General features: G+C 53.7%; 1 protein-coding gene and 1 long non-coding RNA gene across 5 annotated transcripts in view; one reads left to right on the top strand and one right to left on the bottom strand.

Moving 5' to 3' along the window:
- Positions 1-546: 546 nt before the first annotated feature.
- Srrm3 (serine/arginine repetitive matrix 3) overlaps positions 547-10,893 on the top strand; it is a 55,516-nt gene continuing 45,169 nt past the window's right edge. For 2 of the 4 annotated variants that reach the window (XM_063234284.1, XM_063234283.1), the window contains exon 1: positions 548-723. The gene's annotated coding sequence lies outside the window, so the exon portion shown is untranslated. Of the gene's footprint in view, positions 724-10,893 lie in introns of all 4 variants that reach the window. The other 2 variants (XM_063234286.1, XM_063234285.1) reach the window with 2 other exon arrangements.
- Positions 5,899-7,126, bottom strand: LOC134472513 (uncharacterized). Its single transcript, XR_010042366.1, has 2 exons — positions 6,962-7,126; positions 5,899-6,523 (listed from the first exon to the last, which is right to left on the bottom strand). It is a non-coding gene; the product is annotated as an uncharacterized LOC134472513 (long non-coding RNA).

Below are 10,893 nucleotides of genomic sequence, written 5' to 3'. Positions count from 1 at the left end.
CACCTCTGGAGGGCGTGAAACAGGGACCTGCACCTTCCTGGCCCCCCCTAGAAAAATGTCCCGGCCTCCCAATGCCCTCTCTCCTGAACATCTTGCATTCAGCCTGTTCACCCAAGAGGCGAAAAGGGACAAGCTACCCGAAGTCACTCCGAGTTACCAAATGGTAACTTGAACTCAGGACCCTATAGTCCCGACCCAGCAACGCGGAAAGCCTCCGTCCAGTTTCCAGGAAACGCGGTAACAAAGACGTCCTAGGGGTGTCTCTTAGCCGGACCCCACCTGCACAAATAGTCCTGGTAAGAACTCTACATACCAAGTGACGTCCTCAGATCCAAATTAATAATCTCCCTGGCCCCAGACTTCTTTCGGGGCTGGCACTCACCTCCCGCTAGGGATGGGACACATGTCCCGTGGGGGCGTGTGAGACGCCTCGCTCCTCTCTTCCGCCGCGGGTGGCCCTCCAGGACTGCAGAGAGCGCTGTGAGCGGCAGGTGCTATGCCGCTCTAGCTAGCGGGCGGCCCAGGAGGCCATCTCTATGGTGGTGCGCTGTCCAGCATTTCAGCAATAGGCGGCTGCACCCGCGGGGAGACGGAGGGCGCGGGGCCGTGAGGGCCGCGGAGCTGCCCGGCCGTACCAAGCGAAAGAGGCGGCTCGGGCAAGCGAGGCCAGAAGGCCTGGCTCCTGGTTCCAGCACCTAGTAGAGTGCGGCAGTCATCAGGAAGGTGAGAGCCCCTGCTGGGGCGGGGGAATTTCCCAGAGGGACTGGTGCTGGGTTGAACCTCGGGCCTGGGACCCCAATCTCCAAGCCCCAGGGTGAAGGGTGGGCGTTGGGAAACTGCTAAAGTGCCTGTCTGGGTTCGAGTCACCTTGGGGACAGAGATGAGGGAACGTTGTTTTTCACTGAGAGGGATAGAGAAAGTGAAAACCCTACAGGGTCATAAGCCATACCCTGGGGCATACAGTACCGTGCCCCTGCCCATCAAGGTACCAGGGAACCCCCCCCCCAACTGCAACCCAATTGTCCTCCCCCCATGAGGAGAAGGATCTACCTTCAGAGAAGAGAGCGCTAGATGCAGGGTCCCTGTGGAGATGCTAGTCACTGGCAGGGGTGGAGGGAGCAGGCCCCCACCTGGATGCTGGGCCTCTGTCCAGCAGGGGCTGCCGGCAAGGGGACAGTCTGGCCCCTTTCCCAGCTACCCAAACGCCCCTGGGGGAAGCAGGAGCTGGCAATGAGAACTGGGTCTCACACAGGCTGGCATTTACTCTCACACTGGGAAACCGATGGAGGACCCAGATGAGAAAATAGCCACTGGGAGTTTGGGAGGAGGGTTCTTGGCAGGCTCTCTGGATGCTCAGGGAGAGTTTCTAGAGCCTGGAGTGGGCCCAGCCCCATGGAAATTCCTGGTAGAGATGAAAGCTGAGAAAAGAGACACAGCTTCTTCTTTGCCACCTCCTCCCTCTCCTTCCCAGGACTCTCGACTGCACAGTGTCAAAGCCTCCTGCAGTTTCTGCTCCTGGCAAGGGGTGCATTGGGAGGAAAGAGCTGGGGAGATCAAGAGAGAGGCACCAATCCTGGCCTGGTATCCAGTGTCTGTGTTCTGTCCCAGGAGTAACTTCTCACTTCCCCAGGACCTCGCTTACCCACCTGCGCCCACCAAGGGAGGCCTTGGCTGGTCTTTTGTCCTGCATCAAGAGAAAAAGCAGGTACTTTGATGGAGTGCAGGACAGGGCCAGAGTTTCTCTGTCCAGGGTGCATCTTAAGGTCATGGCTCCAGGTTGTGGCAGGTTCCTCCTCAGCCAGAAATAGGGCCAAGTTGACTATGAAACTGCTCCCACACAACACCAGCTTTTTGGTTCTCTAACTTTATGCCCCATCCCACTTTCCTGTGAGGGGTGGAGGAGGAATTCTTGAAGAGTGACTAAAGAATGGATTGGGTTTCCAGAGGTGGGAGTCAAGAGTCATAAACTCTGAAGTTAGAGAAACATGGGATCAGATCTAGGTTATATGGCCTCACATGAGCCACTTAAGCATTATGAGCCTGGTTCTGCTGTTCAAAAGATATCCTTGACATAATGCATGGGAAACTATTTTGAAGCTGTATGGTGCTGGACGAGTGTTAGTACATAGAATATGAGTAAGAACTGCTAAGAGAGAAGCTGGACACGGTGGGAAGGGTTCAGTAGTGTTTAAAGCATATCTTTTTCTTCCCAGAGGAGGTGGATGTTGGTGGAGGGCATCATACCAGGGTATGTGTGGGGCACAGTTGGTTCACATTATCTTCACAAAAGCTCCCCAAGGAAGGCATCATTGTCCCTTTTCAGAACTGACAGAGAAGGTTTGAGTGACTTTCCCAAGGTCATGGAGCCACTTGAGCTACCTTCCCAGGGGCAGAAGTGTTATTGACAACCTGTCTCAACTTCTTTATATCAAGGCCCAGTTAAATGCCAGTTTCTTGATTCATGGTGCCAGCCGCACAGGTGGGGAGCCTGAGGCATATGGGTGAGGATGTGCAGTGCAGTGAGGAGACAGCTCTCCCAAGGTCACCAGGATATTTTGAAGTAGAATGTGCTTTAGTCTGAAAGCCACACACCCCCACTGCAACCCCCCCCCCCGCCATTGTCCTGCCTCCCAAAGGGGAGTCAGGTCCAGGTCCATTTGCTCACTGCTGTCCCTACAGCCCATCACCTCTGCCTGGCAGCTTCTTGCTGACCTTGGCAAGCTGGCGATGCCTCTTCCTTTCTAAGTGGCTGACCTCCATCCCCTGAGATGGCCCATGGTCACAATCAACTGCCAGCACTGCTGGGGTCAGACACCTCTGCTGCCCGCATCTTCTCCTCCACCCTCACTGCTCCCAGGGGCAGAGTCGTAGCTCCTCCTATCCTAGAATCCAGCCAGGGGTGCTGATGAGGCGGTTAGCAGAGCGCAGCTTCTCTTCCTAACTCCTGGACACACATCCAAGCCCTCATGTCATCCTCACAGAACCTGGTGCATAACTGCTGCCATCTTCCCTTTACACAAGAGCAAAACAAGGCCCGGAAGTGTGATGTGACTTTCCAAGGTCATAGAGCAAGGTCTCGGTGTAACCCAAGCCCACCATTTTGGGGGCTCAGGTGGTTTCTGCAACACCACACCATCCCCGATTCTCCAGCTTTCCTGGGTGAGGGTCAGCGAGGACACTGCAGGCCAGCAGGGGTCATGGAAAGTGGCATGTACTAGAGGAACTGTGATCTGGGACAGAAATCCAAGGAGCTTCCTTATAGACACAGCTCTGACCTTGTTTTCTTGTGTGATCTTGGGTCTGTATCCCTGACCATAAGATGACAGAAGTTCAGTAGGTAAGCCCCCCAAAGCCCACTAGCACCAAGATTTTAAGCTCTCTCTGCTCTAGGAAGCCTGTGGTTCCATAAGCAGAGACAGAAGTCACCTCCAGTGTTTGAAGGTTTATTCTCACTCAGATTTCAAATTCACTTGTCTTTCCCAATAACCAGTTTGGAGTAACTGAAAGGGAAAACCACCTGGGGGGTCCCATAACTGACATGAGGATCTCAGGACTCTAGCTGAGCCAAGATAAGGTGTTTCCTGGCCCTGAGTTCAAAGTAATCCACAGAGACACTAAAGATGTCCTCCTTATACCCCCCCCCCAGAGCTGTCCTCCAGAGCCCAGGAGGCCCCCCAAGACCTCAATGCACAGACACAGAAAAGCCACAGGGGTGCAGTGACTGACACTGATTCATGGTGCTTTGGAGAGAAGGGATTTTGCAACTGATGGGGGTGGGCAACTAGTCCAGGTCAGTGGGGAGGGCCAGAAGAACAGGAGAAACGCAATCAATGTTTAGTGAGTGTCTCCCATTTTCCTTCAACTGCCTGGCTCTGTGGAGAGCCAGAAATAAGGGAGGATGGGACCCGAAAGGGGGACCCACTGAAGGGCAGAAGCCTCAGTGGGGAGAAGGTAGCACTCAGAGAAGAGCTGAGGTCAATGAGTAAGGAGGAGACAGACGATGGGAAGGAGTTTAGTAACATGGGCGGGGAAGTGGGGGGCTATGTAGACGGGAAAAGCTCATTACCGCCAACCACAGACCCAGCCTGGGCCAGCCTGGGACTTCCTGTGACTTACCATGTGCTGACACCTCTAGTTCCTGCTTTTTCATTTTTTTCTGGGTCCTGAGCACAGCGCAGTGATGACTCTGGCCCCAGAGGCCCAGCACTGTTGGCTCTGTGTCACACAGAATGGGGATCCAGGAGCAAATGAGCTAAGTCCAGGATGACTATTAGCCTGAGAAAGAGGCCTCCCTCGGTGGCCACGTAGATCCCGGCTCCGAGGGTCCCCCGACCCCGAGGGATGCCCTGTAGCTAAAATCACACAGCCCAGCAGCCTGTGGGGTTGCAGCATAGCTTCCTCGGCAGGAAGCCTGGCTTCAGCTTTCGGCCGCCCTCACCCTGGCCTCCTGCCCACTGCAGAGGCTGCTATGCCAGCTGAAGCAGGCGGGCAGTGCCTGGCTCCTTCAGCATCCTGCCGGGGCCTCTGAAGGGTACTGGGTGGCTACCAGTTACCCCTAGCTGGAAGCTATGGCACTCAGGTTCCTCCCCACCTCATCCCCAGAACCCTGCAGGGTGGAGGCAGGGATGAGCAAGTTGCGTTGAATTCTTTTAAGAACGGCAGGTTTTGTTACACAAGAATTGGAAATACAGAAAACAATCAAGAATCACACCATCCCAAGACAAGCACTATGAATAGGGCATCTCCTTTGCAGGCTTTCCCACGTGTCCATAGATCCATAGAGCCAAACAATGGGCACATGCTGTCAGGAGAGGTCGGACTCTGCTTATTCCCCTGTCATGAATATTCTCTGCTGTCCTTAAAGATTCTTCAAAAAGCATGTTTTTTCCCCCCAGCACTGGGGTCAAACCACTTACCAGCTGAGCCTGGGAACCTTGGTGCTCAGGAGAGAGCCTACGCTGCCCCTCTTCTTGGATGGACACAGCTTTGAGGTCTGCTGGTTGTGGGATCCCTTTAAAGAGGATGGCTGTGTGACCTGTGTCAGGTCTGCCAGAGAGAGCTAAGCCTGGTTACTCAGTACTCTTTGCCAGGAAGAGGTGGGACTGGCCACGTTGGTGGCAAGAGAGGTCATCCATTCCCTGAGGAGAGCATGGGTACAGCAAAACCTCAGAGGACAGAGCTCAGAGCTGGAATCAGGCGATTCCCAATATCCTGGGCTCTGATGTCAGCCAAGTGCTATCTGTACCCTCAGGTCTGATTTCTCTCCTGTGCACTGAGCATAATACTACCTGCCTCCTAGTTCCCTATAAGTGACTCAAGAAGTAGCTTTCAAAGCATCTGAAAGAGCCAGGGGTGGTGATATACAGCCTCCCTGGCATTTGGGAGGCTGAAGCAGGAGGATTTCTGTGAATTTGAGGCCAACCTGAGCTACATAGTGAGTTCAAGGCCAGCCTGAACTACACAGTGAGACCTTGTCTCACCAAAAAAAAAAAAGAAGAAGAAGAAAAAGAAAAAGTATTTGAGAAGGTTCAAATCCAGTGCTTTTCTGAGAGACAGTGGTCACCATACAGGTCACCATACAATCTACATTTAGTGAGTGCCTCCTATTTCCTGGGTGCAATGTGAGCTCTGAGGGACAATGACCCTGACCTTGAGGGACAACCAGAGCAGTGAGGCAGGACCATGGCAACCCAGTTGGGTTGTCTGGAACCAAGTTCTCCACAGGGATGTGCACAGCCAGAGGAGGCTTCTGGCAGAGGTGACATTTCAGTCAGGCCTTGAAGATTGACAGGAAGGTGCCAGAGTAATAACACTCTGGAAAACAGTCTGGCAAGGACACAAAGGTATGAAAAGCCCTGGCTGGGCAAAAGGGAGAGTGAATTATCTGAGGACACTGAAAAGGTGGGAGGAGCTGCGAATTTATTTGGAAAGCAAGGAGAGGCCCAGAGGCACAGAGGCCTCTTGGTAGAATGGTCAGGCTTGCACTTCAGAAACCACCGCAGGGCCAGGGAGAGGGTGAAGGAAGCGGCGTCAGGCACGGAGAGGCCGGGGTGAGGGAGCTTGCCCTGTCCATCTGTGCAGAGGGTGACAGCACAATGGAAGAGGGCCAGGTGCTGACCTCTGGGACGTTTGTCCAAACCGAGGAATGCGTGCACTCCGGGCTAGGCAGGAAACCATGGCTAGGGACACAGATAGGGTGGAGATGGGCAGCCTGCCCCATCCCCGCCCCCACTCACATCACAGCCCTTAGCATCAGACAGTCCTGGGGTTTGGGGAGTGGGCTTCAGGACAGACGGAGCTACCTTCCCTTATGAGAGCGATCTCCAAGGAGAAACAAAGCTGGGACACTTGACAGGTCCTTCTCTTCAGCAGTGCTGTCCCCTCTCCCTCACCTGGCGCTGTTTGACACAGGCTTCTTGGCACTTGCAACCGACCCTTTATTTTCCTCAAAACATCCTTCTCTTTTCTGCTTCTTTTTATGGGGAGCGAGGGGAGGTTGCTCTTGGACAGCGGAAGTCCCCTGCTGTGTAAACAACAGAAAGCGGACACATTCATTCGTTCATTCATCCATTCATTCATTCATCAAACCTTAGTTCAGCAGCGCTTGTAAACTTAAAGGCTCCACGGTCATTGCCACCCCTGGCACTGGGTGAAGGGAGGAGCAGGACAGTACAGGTGGGAGCAGCCTCATTGCGTGAAGGAGCAGGGTTCAGAAGCCAGCAGTGTCTCTGTGTAGACTCCTGGAGACACAGGAGCATCCGGGGACAGCCAGGGCTTTGCTTGACTTTGGAGCTGGCTTCACAGATGGGCCTCATCACAGTGCAGGTTTGCCGGAGGGGAAGGGCATTTCTGACAGAGGGGACAGCAGGAGCAGGGATGGATGCAGGGAAGAAAGGGGCACCAGGAATGTGAGGAGCAGTGTGGTGAGAAGTCAGCAGCGGGGAGGGGAGAGGGGCTCCACCTTTGTCCTCTGGGCAGCACGGGACCCAAGGGCTGCTTCCAGCAGGTGAGGGCAGGCCAGAGCTGTCCGAAGGTCACCCCCAAAGGATGAGCATGATTTGGACAGATGGAGAGAAGGGGGGCTCCCCCGCAGTGCCTTTTCAGGACATGGGTCACATGGCCTGGGGCTCCCAGAACCACTGTAGCTGTGATCTGCAGGGGCAGCGGGCCAGCCTCTGCACTTCTAGAACAGTCCATAGAAAACAGATTCCTAGGACCACCACAAATGATGGCTGGGAACCTGAGTGTGTGGCCGGGGGTCTGAAGTCTTCAAGGCTCCCGGTGATGGTGCTGCTGGTATGAGGGTGGGGCCATGACCGTGCACACTTGGCTTCCTTTAATACCTCTGCTCGGGGCTCTTCCATCTCATTCGGCATTTCCTGCGTGCCAGGCCCCCGCTGCGTGGGTTAACACGTCTTCTCCTCACAGCATCCTACAAAGTCGGCAGGTCACAGCCAGGGGAACTGAAGCACGGGGAGGTTCTCGGTGTCACCCACATCCCCCAGCTCAGAAGTGTACAACTGCTGGATGTGGTGGCACATGCCTATAATCCCAGAACTCTAGGAAGCTGAGGCGGGAGATCAAAAATTCAAACACCCAAGCATGGGCATTTTATTGACTTAGCAAGATCCTGTCTCAAATATTAGAAAGTGCTGGGACTGTAGCTCAATCTCCAGTACTGGGAGGAAAAAAAAGTGGTGCAAACATGGTGATTACCTGGTTCCAAGGTGCCTTGGACTGATTGGTCCCCAGTGCAAGTTCAGGGCTGGTACAGCAGAGGTGCTCAGTTTTCCCATCTGTGTGATGGGTTGACAGGTGACAGTTGCCTCTCTGATGGAGGTTATACGCTATGAGGTACTAGGCCTGGGGAGGGAACCTTGGTAGCAGAGACAAGGACTCCCTTCCCAGACACAAGGCTGTGTCTCCCCTTCTGCTACGCTGAGATTCTGTGTCTCCCATAGAAGATTCACCCTTTCCCTAGCTGAGGGCTTGTGGCTGGGCAGTGCCAGCACCCTGATGAAGATTCTGGGCTATTAGCAGAGCTGGGTGGCAGCTCAGAGAGGCCAGTGCTCCAGGACTTGTCCTCCCTCCCACTATGATTTGAAGAGGCTCACCCATTCCCAGAACCAGGAGAACCTCCCTGCTGCCCCCACTCACCATTCCTGCCTCCCACCCGCCATCCCTTGGGAGCCGTGGGTTATTGTCAATGATGTTGTTAATTAAATGCTTAATTAACTATTTAGGCTAATCAGATTAATTGACATTAATTGGTTATCATTTGTCAAGGACCCTGAAAGCCATGCCTCTCAGAGTTGGAGTGTGTGACTGGCACTGGGCAGAGGAGTTGGGGACAAACTGTCACCGCTTTGTAGAGCTGAATGTGAGCAGGTGACAGAAAGAGACAGGACCAAAGGCACCAAGGTCACTCCCAGAGACTGGGCACCTCTTGGCAGAGCTCAGGAGAGAACTTGGACTCCTCGTCACCTCTTCTTCTCCCCCTTCATTGCATTAAAAATAAATACAGTTTGACAGGGATAAGGGGAAAAACCAAAAAGCTTCCTTTCCTGCATCTCCAAGGGCTGTAAAGATCTCCAAGGGGGAGACACCTTAAAATCCTAAATAAACCACAATATAAGTAGGTCACCACATAACAAAAACTGGGATGCAGCACACATATTCCCTGATTTAAATAAAAAAAGATGAGCAGTATAGGGTAGGTAAAATATGCAAAATATTAAACTGTGATAAAATGATCAGATTTGCATTATTTAGTCAATTACAGCCCCTCAAAGCCGCAGTACATTTTAATGCCTATTTAAAAACACAGTTTATAGTTTTAAATTATACCACTTGAAACAACAACAAAAAAACTACTATGAAATACATCCTACGTTTTAGGAGGAAAAAAAAGCCAACCCACTCAAATATGGGAGTGTGAATCTGTCTCCAGTGCTATTCTCTTGAGATCAAACGGCTCCAACATTAAATCCAACACCAGACTGGGTGTCAGGAGTCTGCCCAGTGCTCCCACTCGGGGTCCTTGCCCCTCCCTGGCCCCCAGCTCCCTCCATCGTGAGTCTTGGGCCTGTCTTCCTATGAGTGTGCTTACTTGTATGGAGCAGAGGAGATGTGGATTTTGTGAATAATGCAGATACTTACAAACGTGAGGAGAGAGAGGGGACTATTTTGGTGGGAAGGTCAAGCTCCCCAAATAAAGACATTGCTTCTCTAGCAAAAGGAGAAGCTCTCAGCTTGGTGACAGAAATCTCTAGCATGACAAGGGAAGTCACAGAAAATGAATGTGGGGGCTCTTTCTCTGTTTCTCCCCCTTTACTGCCCAATCCTGCAGCCCCTGGGGGAGGAAGGACTGGGAGAGACTGGAGGCTGTTGCCTAGCAACGAAAGGCGCATCTGGATCGATGGGAAAGGCAGGCGATGCTCCAGCCCCCAGCCCAGCTCTCTCTGGCTCTCTCTTTGATCTCAGCTGGCCCAGCAGGAACCTGGGGGGGATGCCCAGGGCAGCCTGCCTGATTAGAGCTGAGTCAATAGAGGGAATTTTCCATAATGAGATTGTGTGGGCAGTGGTGGCAGCTGCCCCTGGCTTCTCCTGGCACCCTCCCAAATGGGTGGAAGGGGTCTGCCTGTCTGTCCAGCATCCCTCATTCCTGTTGCTAGTTCCTGCAGCTGGGGCCTGGGGACCATATCACTTCTCACTTTGACTTGTCTCAGTTTTGGACTGCCAGCCCCCCTGGATGTATCTTCATGCTGTCCAGGGAAGGGAAACCAGCAGGTCCGGTTGCGCAGTTCTTACCCCATCTTGCCTTCTCAGCCCCGGTGTGACCATGTGACAGGGACTGTCTGTTCCCTGGGGAGGAGAAGGAAGCGATGGAAGCTGGGGAGAGCACATGAGCGCCTCCGATTTCCCAGAGGCCAGCTTGGGAGGGTCAGCAGGAGCACAGAGCCTCGGTGCAAGGCCTCCTGGCTGCACCCTCCTGAGCCAAGGATCACCACTTCCGGGCACCCCAGGGCCTGTGACAGCTCAGCTGTCAATGGCTAAGCTGAAGCTGCTCTTTTGAGCTGCCTCTGCCCCACCCCCAGATCTCTGTCCCTGCTCAGGCTGCCAGGAGTAGGCTTCTCCACAGTGCCATGGAAGGCAAGGACAGCTTCCTTGACGGCCACAAGAGAAGCAGGATGGGCCAGGTAGACTGAAGCATCAAGGGTTTATCCGGAGTTGGTGCCGGTCTACGCAGGGCTGCTTGTGTGCATTAGCCAGATTGGCTGTTCTGAGCTGCCCCCTGACCTGAAAGGCTGGAGTGAGGCTCCCGACTGTCCTAAAAGGTAGCACGTCTGAGTTCCCAGTTTGGCTGAGCCTGTCCCACCTGTATGAAGCCTGTCCTGGGCTACAGTGGCCTGCACTGGTCCCTTCTGGGCTGTATGACCTGGTCTGTGATCCTTCTGCAGGGAGCACATAGCTGAGGCCTCCCTGTCCTGAGGGTCTTCAGACAGACTTCTGCTCTGGGAGTCCCAGATGGAGCAACAGGGACAAGCGCCCTCAGCCGATGGGCAGGGGCCTAGGGGCCGGGCAAGTCTTTCTCATCTGCTCAGAGACAGATCAGGACTCTTGCAAAGTAAATGATAATGTGGCCATGCAGTGCTGACGCACAGAGATTCTGGGTATATTGAGAGCAGTGACCAAGGATCTTTCACATCAAAGTCCCTGGAGATGGCAGTGGTGAAATACAAGTAGTGAGCTCCCCATCTGTGCAAACGTAAGATGGACTTCACCGGACATTCACAGACAGCCGCCCAGTGCCCAGCCCTGTGCTGGGCGCCAGCCCAGTCATTGCCCTTAGAGAAGCTCAACCGGCCTAGGAGCAGACAGGATAGAATAAGG

Source organism: Cavia porcellus, unplaced genomic scaffold (genome assembly GCF_034190915.1).
Source record: "Cavia porcellus strain 051 isolate PalLab524CR breed Dunkin Hartley unplaced genomic scaffold, mCavPor4.1 scaffold_23, whole genome shotgun sequence".
NCBI lineage: Eukaryota > Metazoa > Chordata > Mammalia > Rodentia > Caviidae > Cavia > Cavia porcellus.
The sequence above is the reverse complement of the archived record's forward strand: the minus strand, read 5'-3'. Positions and strand labels throughout refer to the sequence as shown.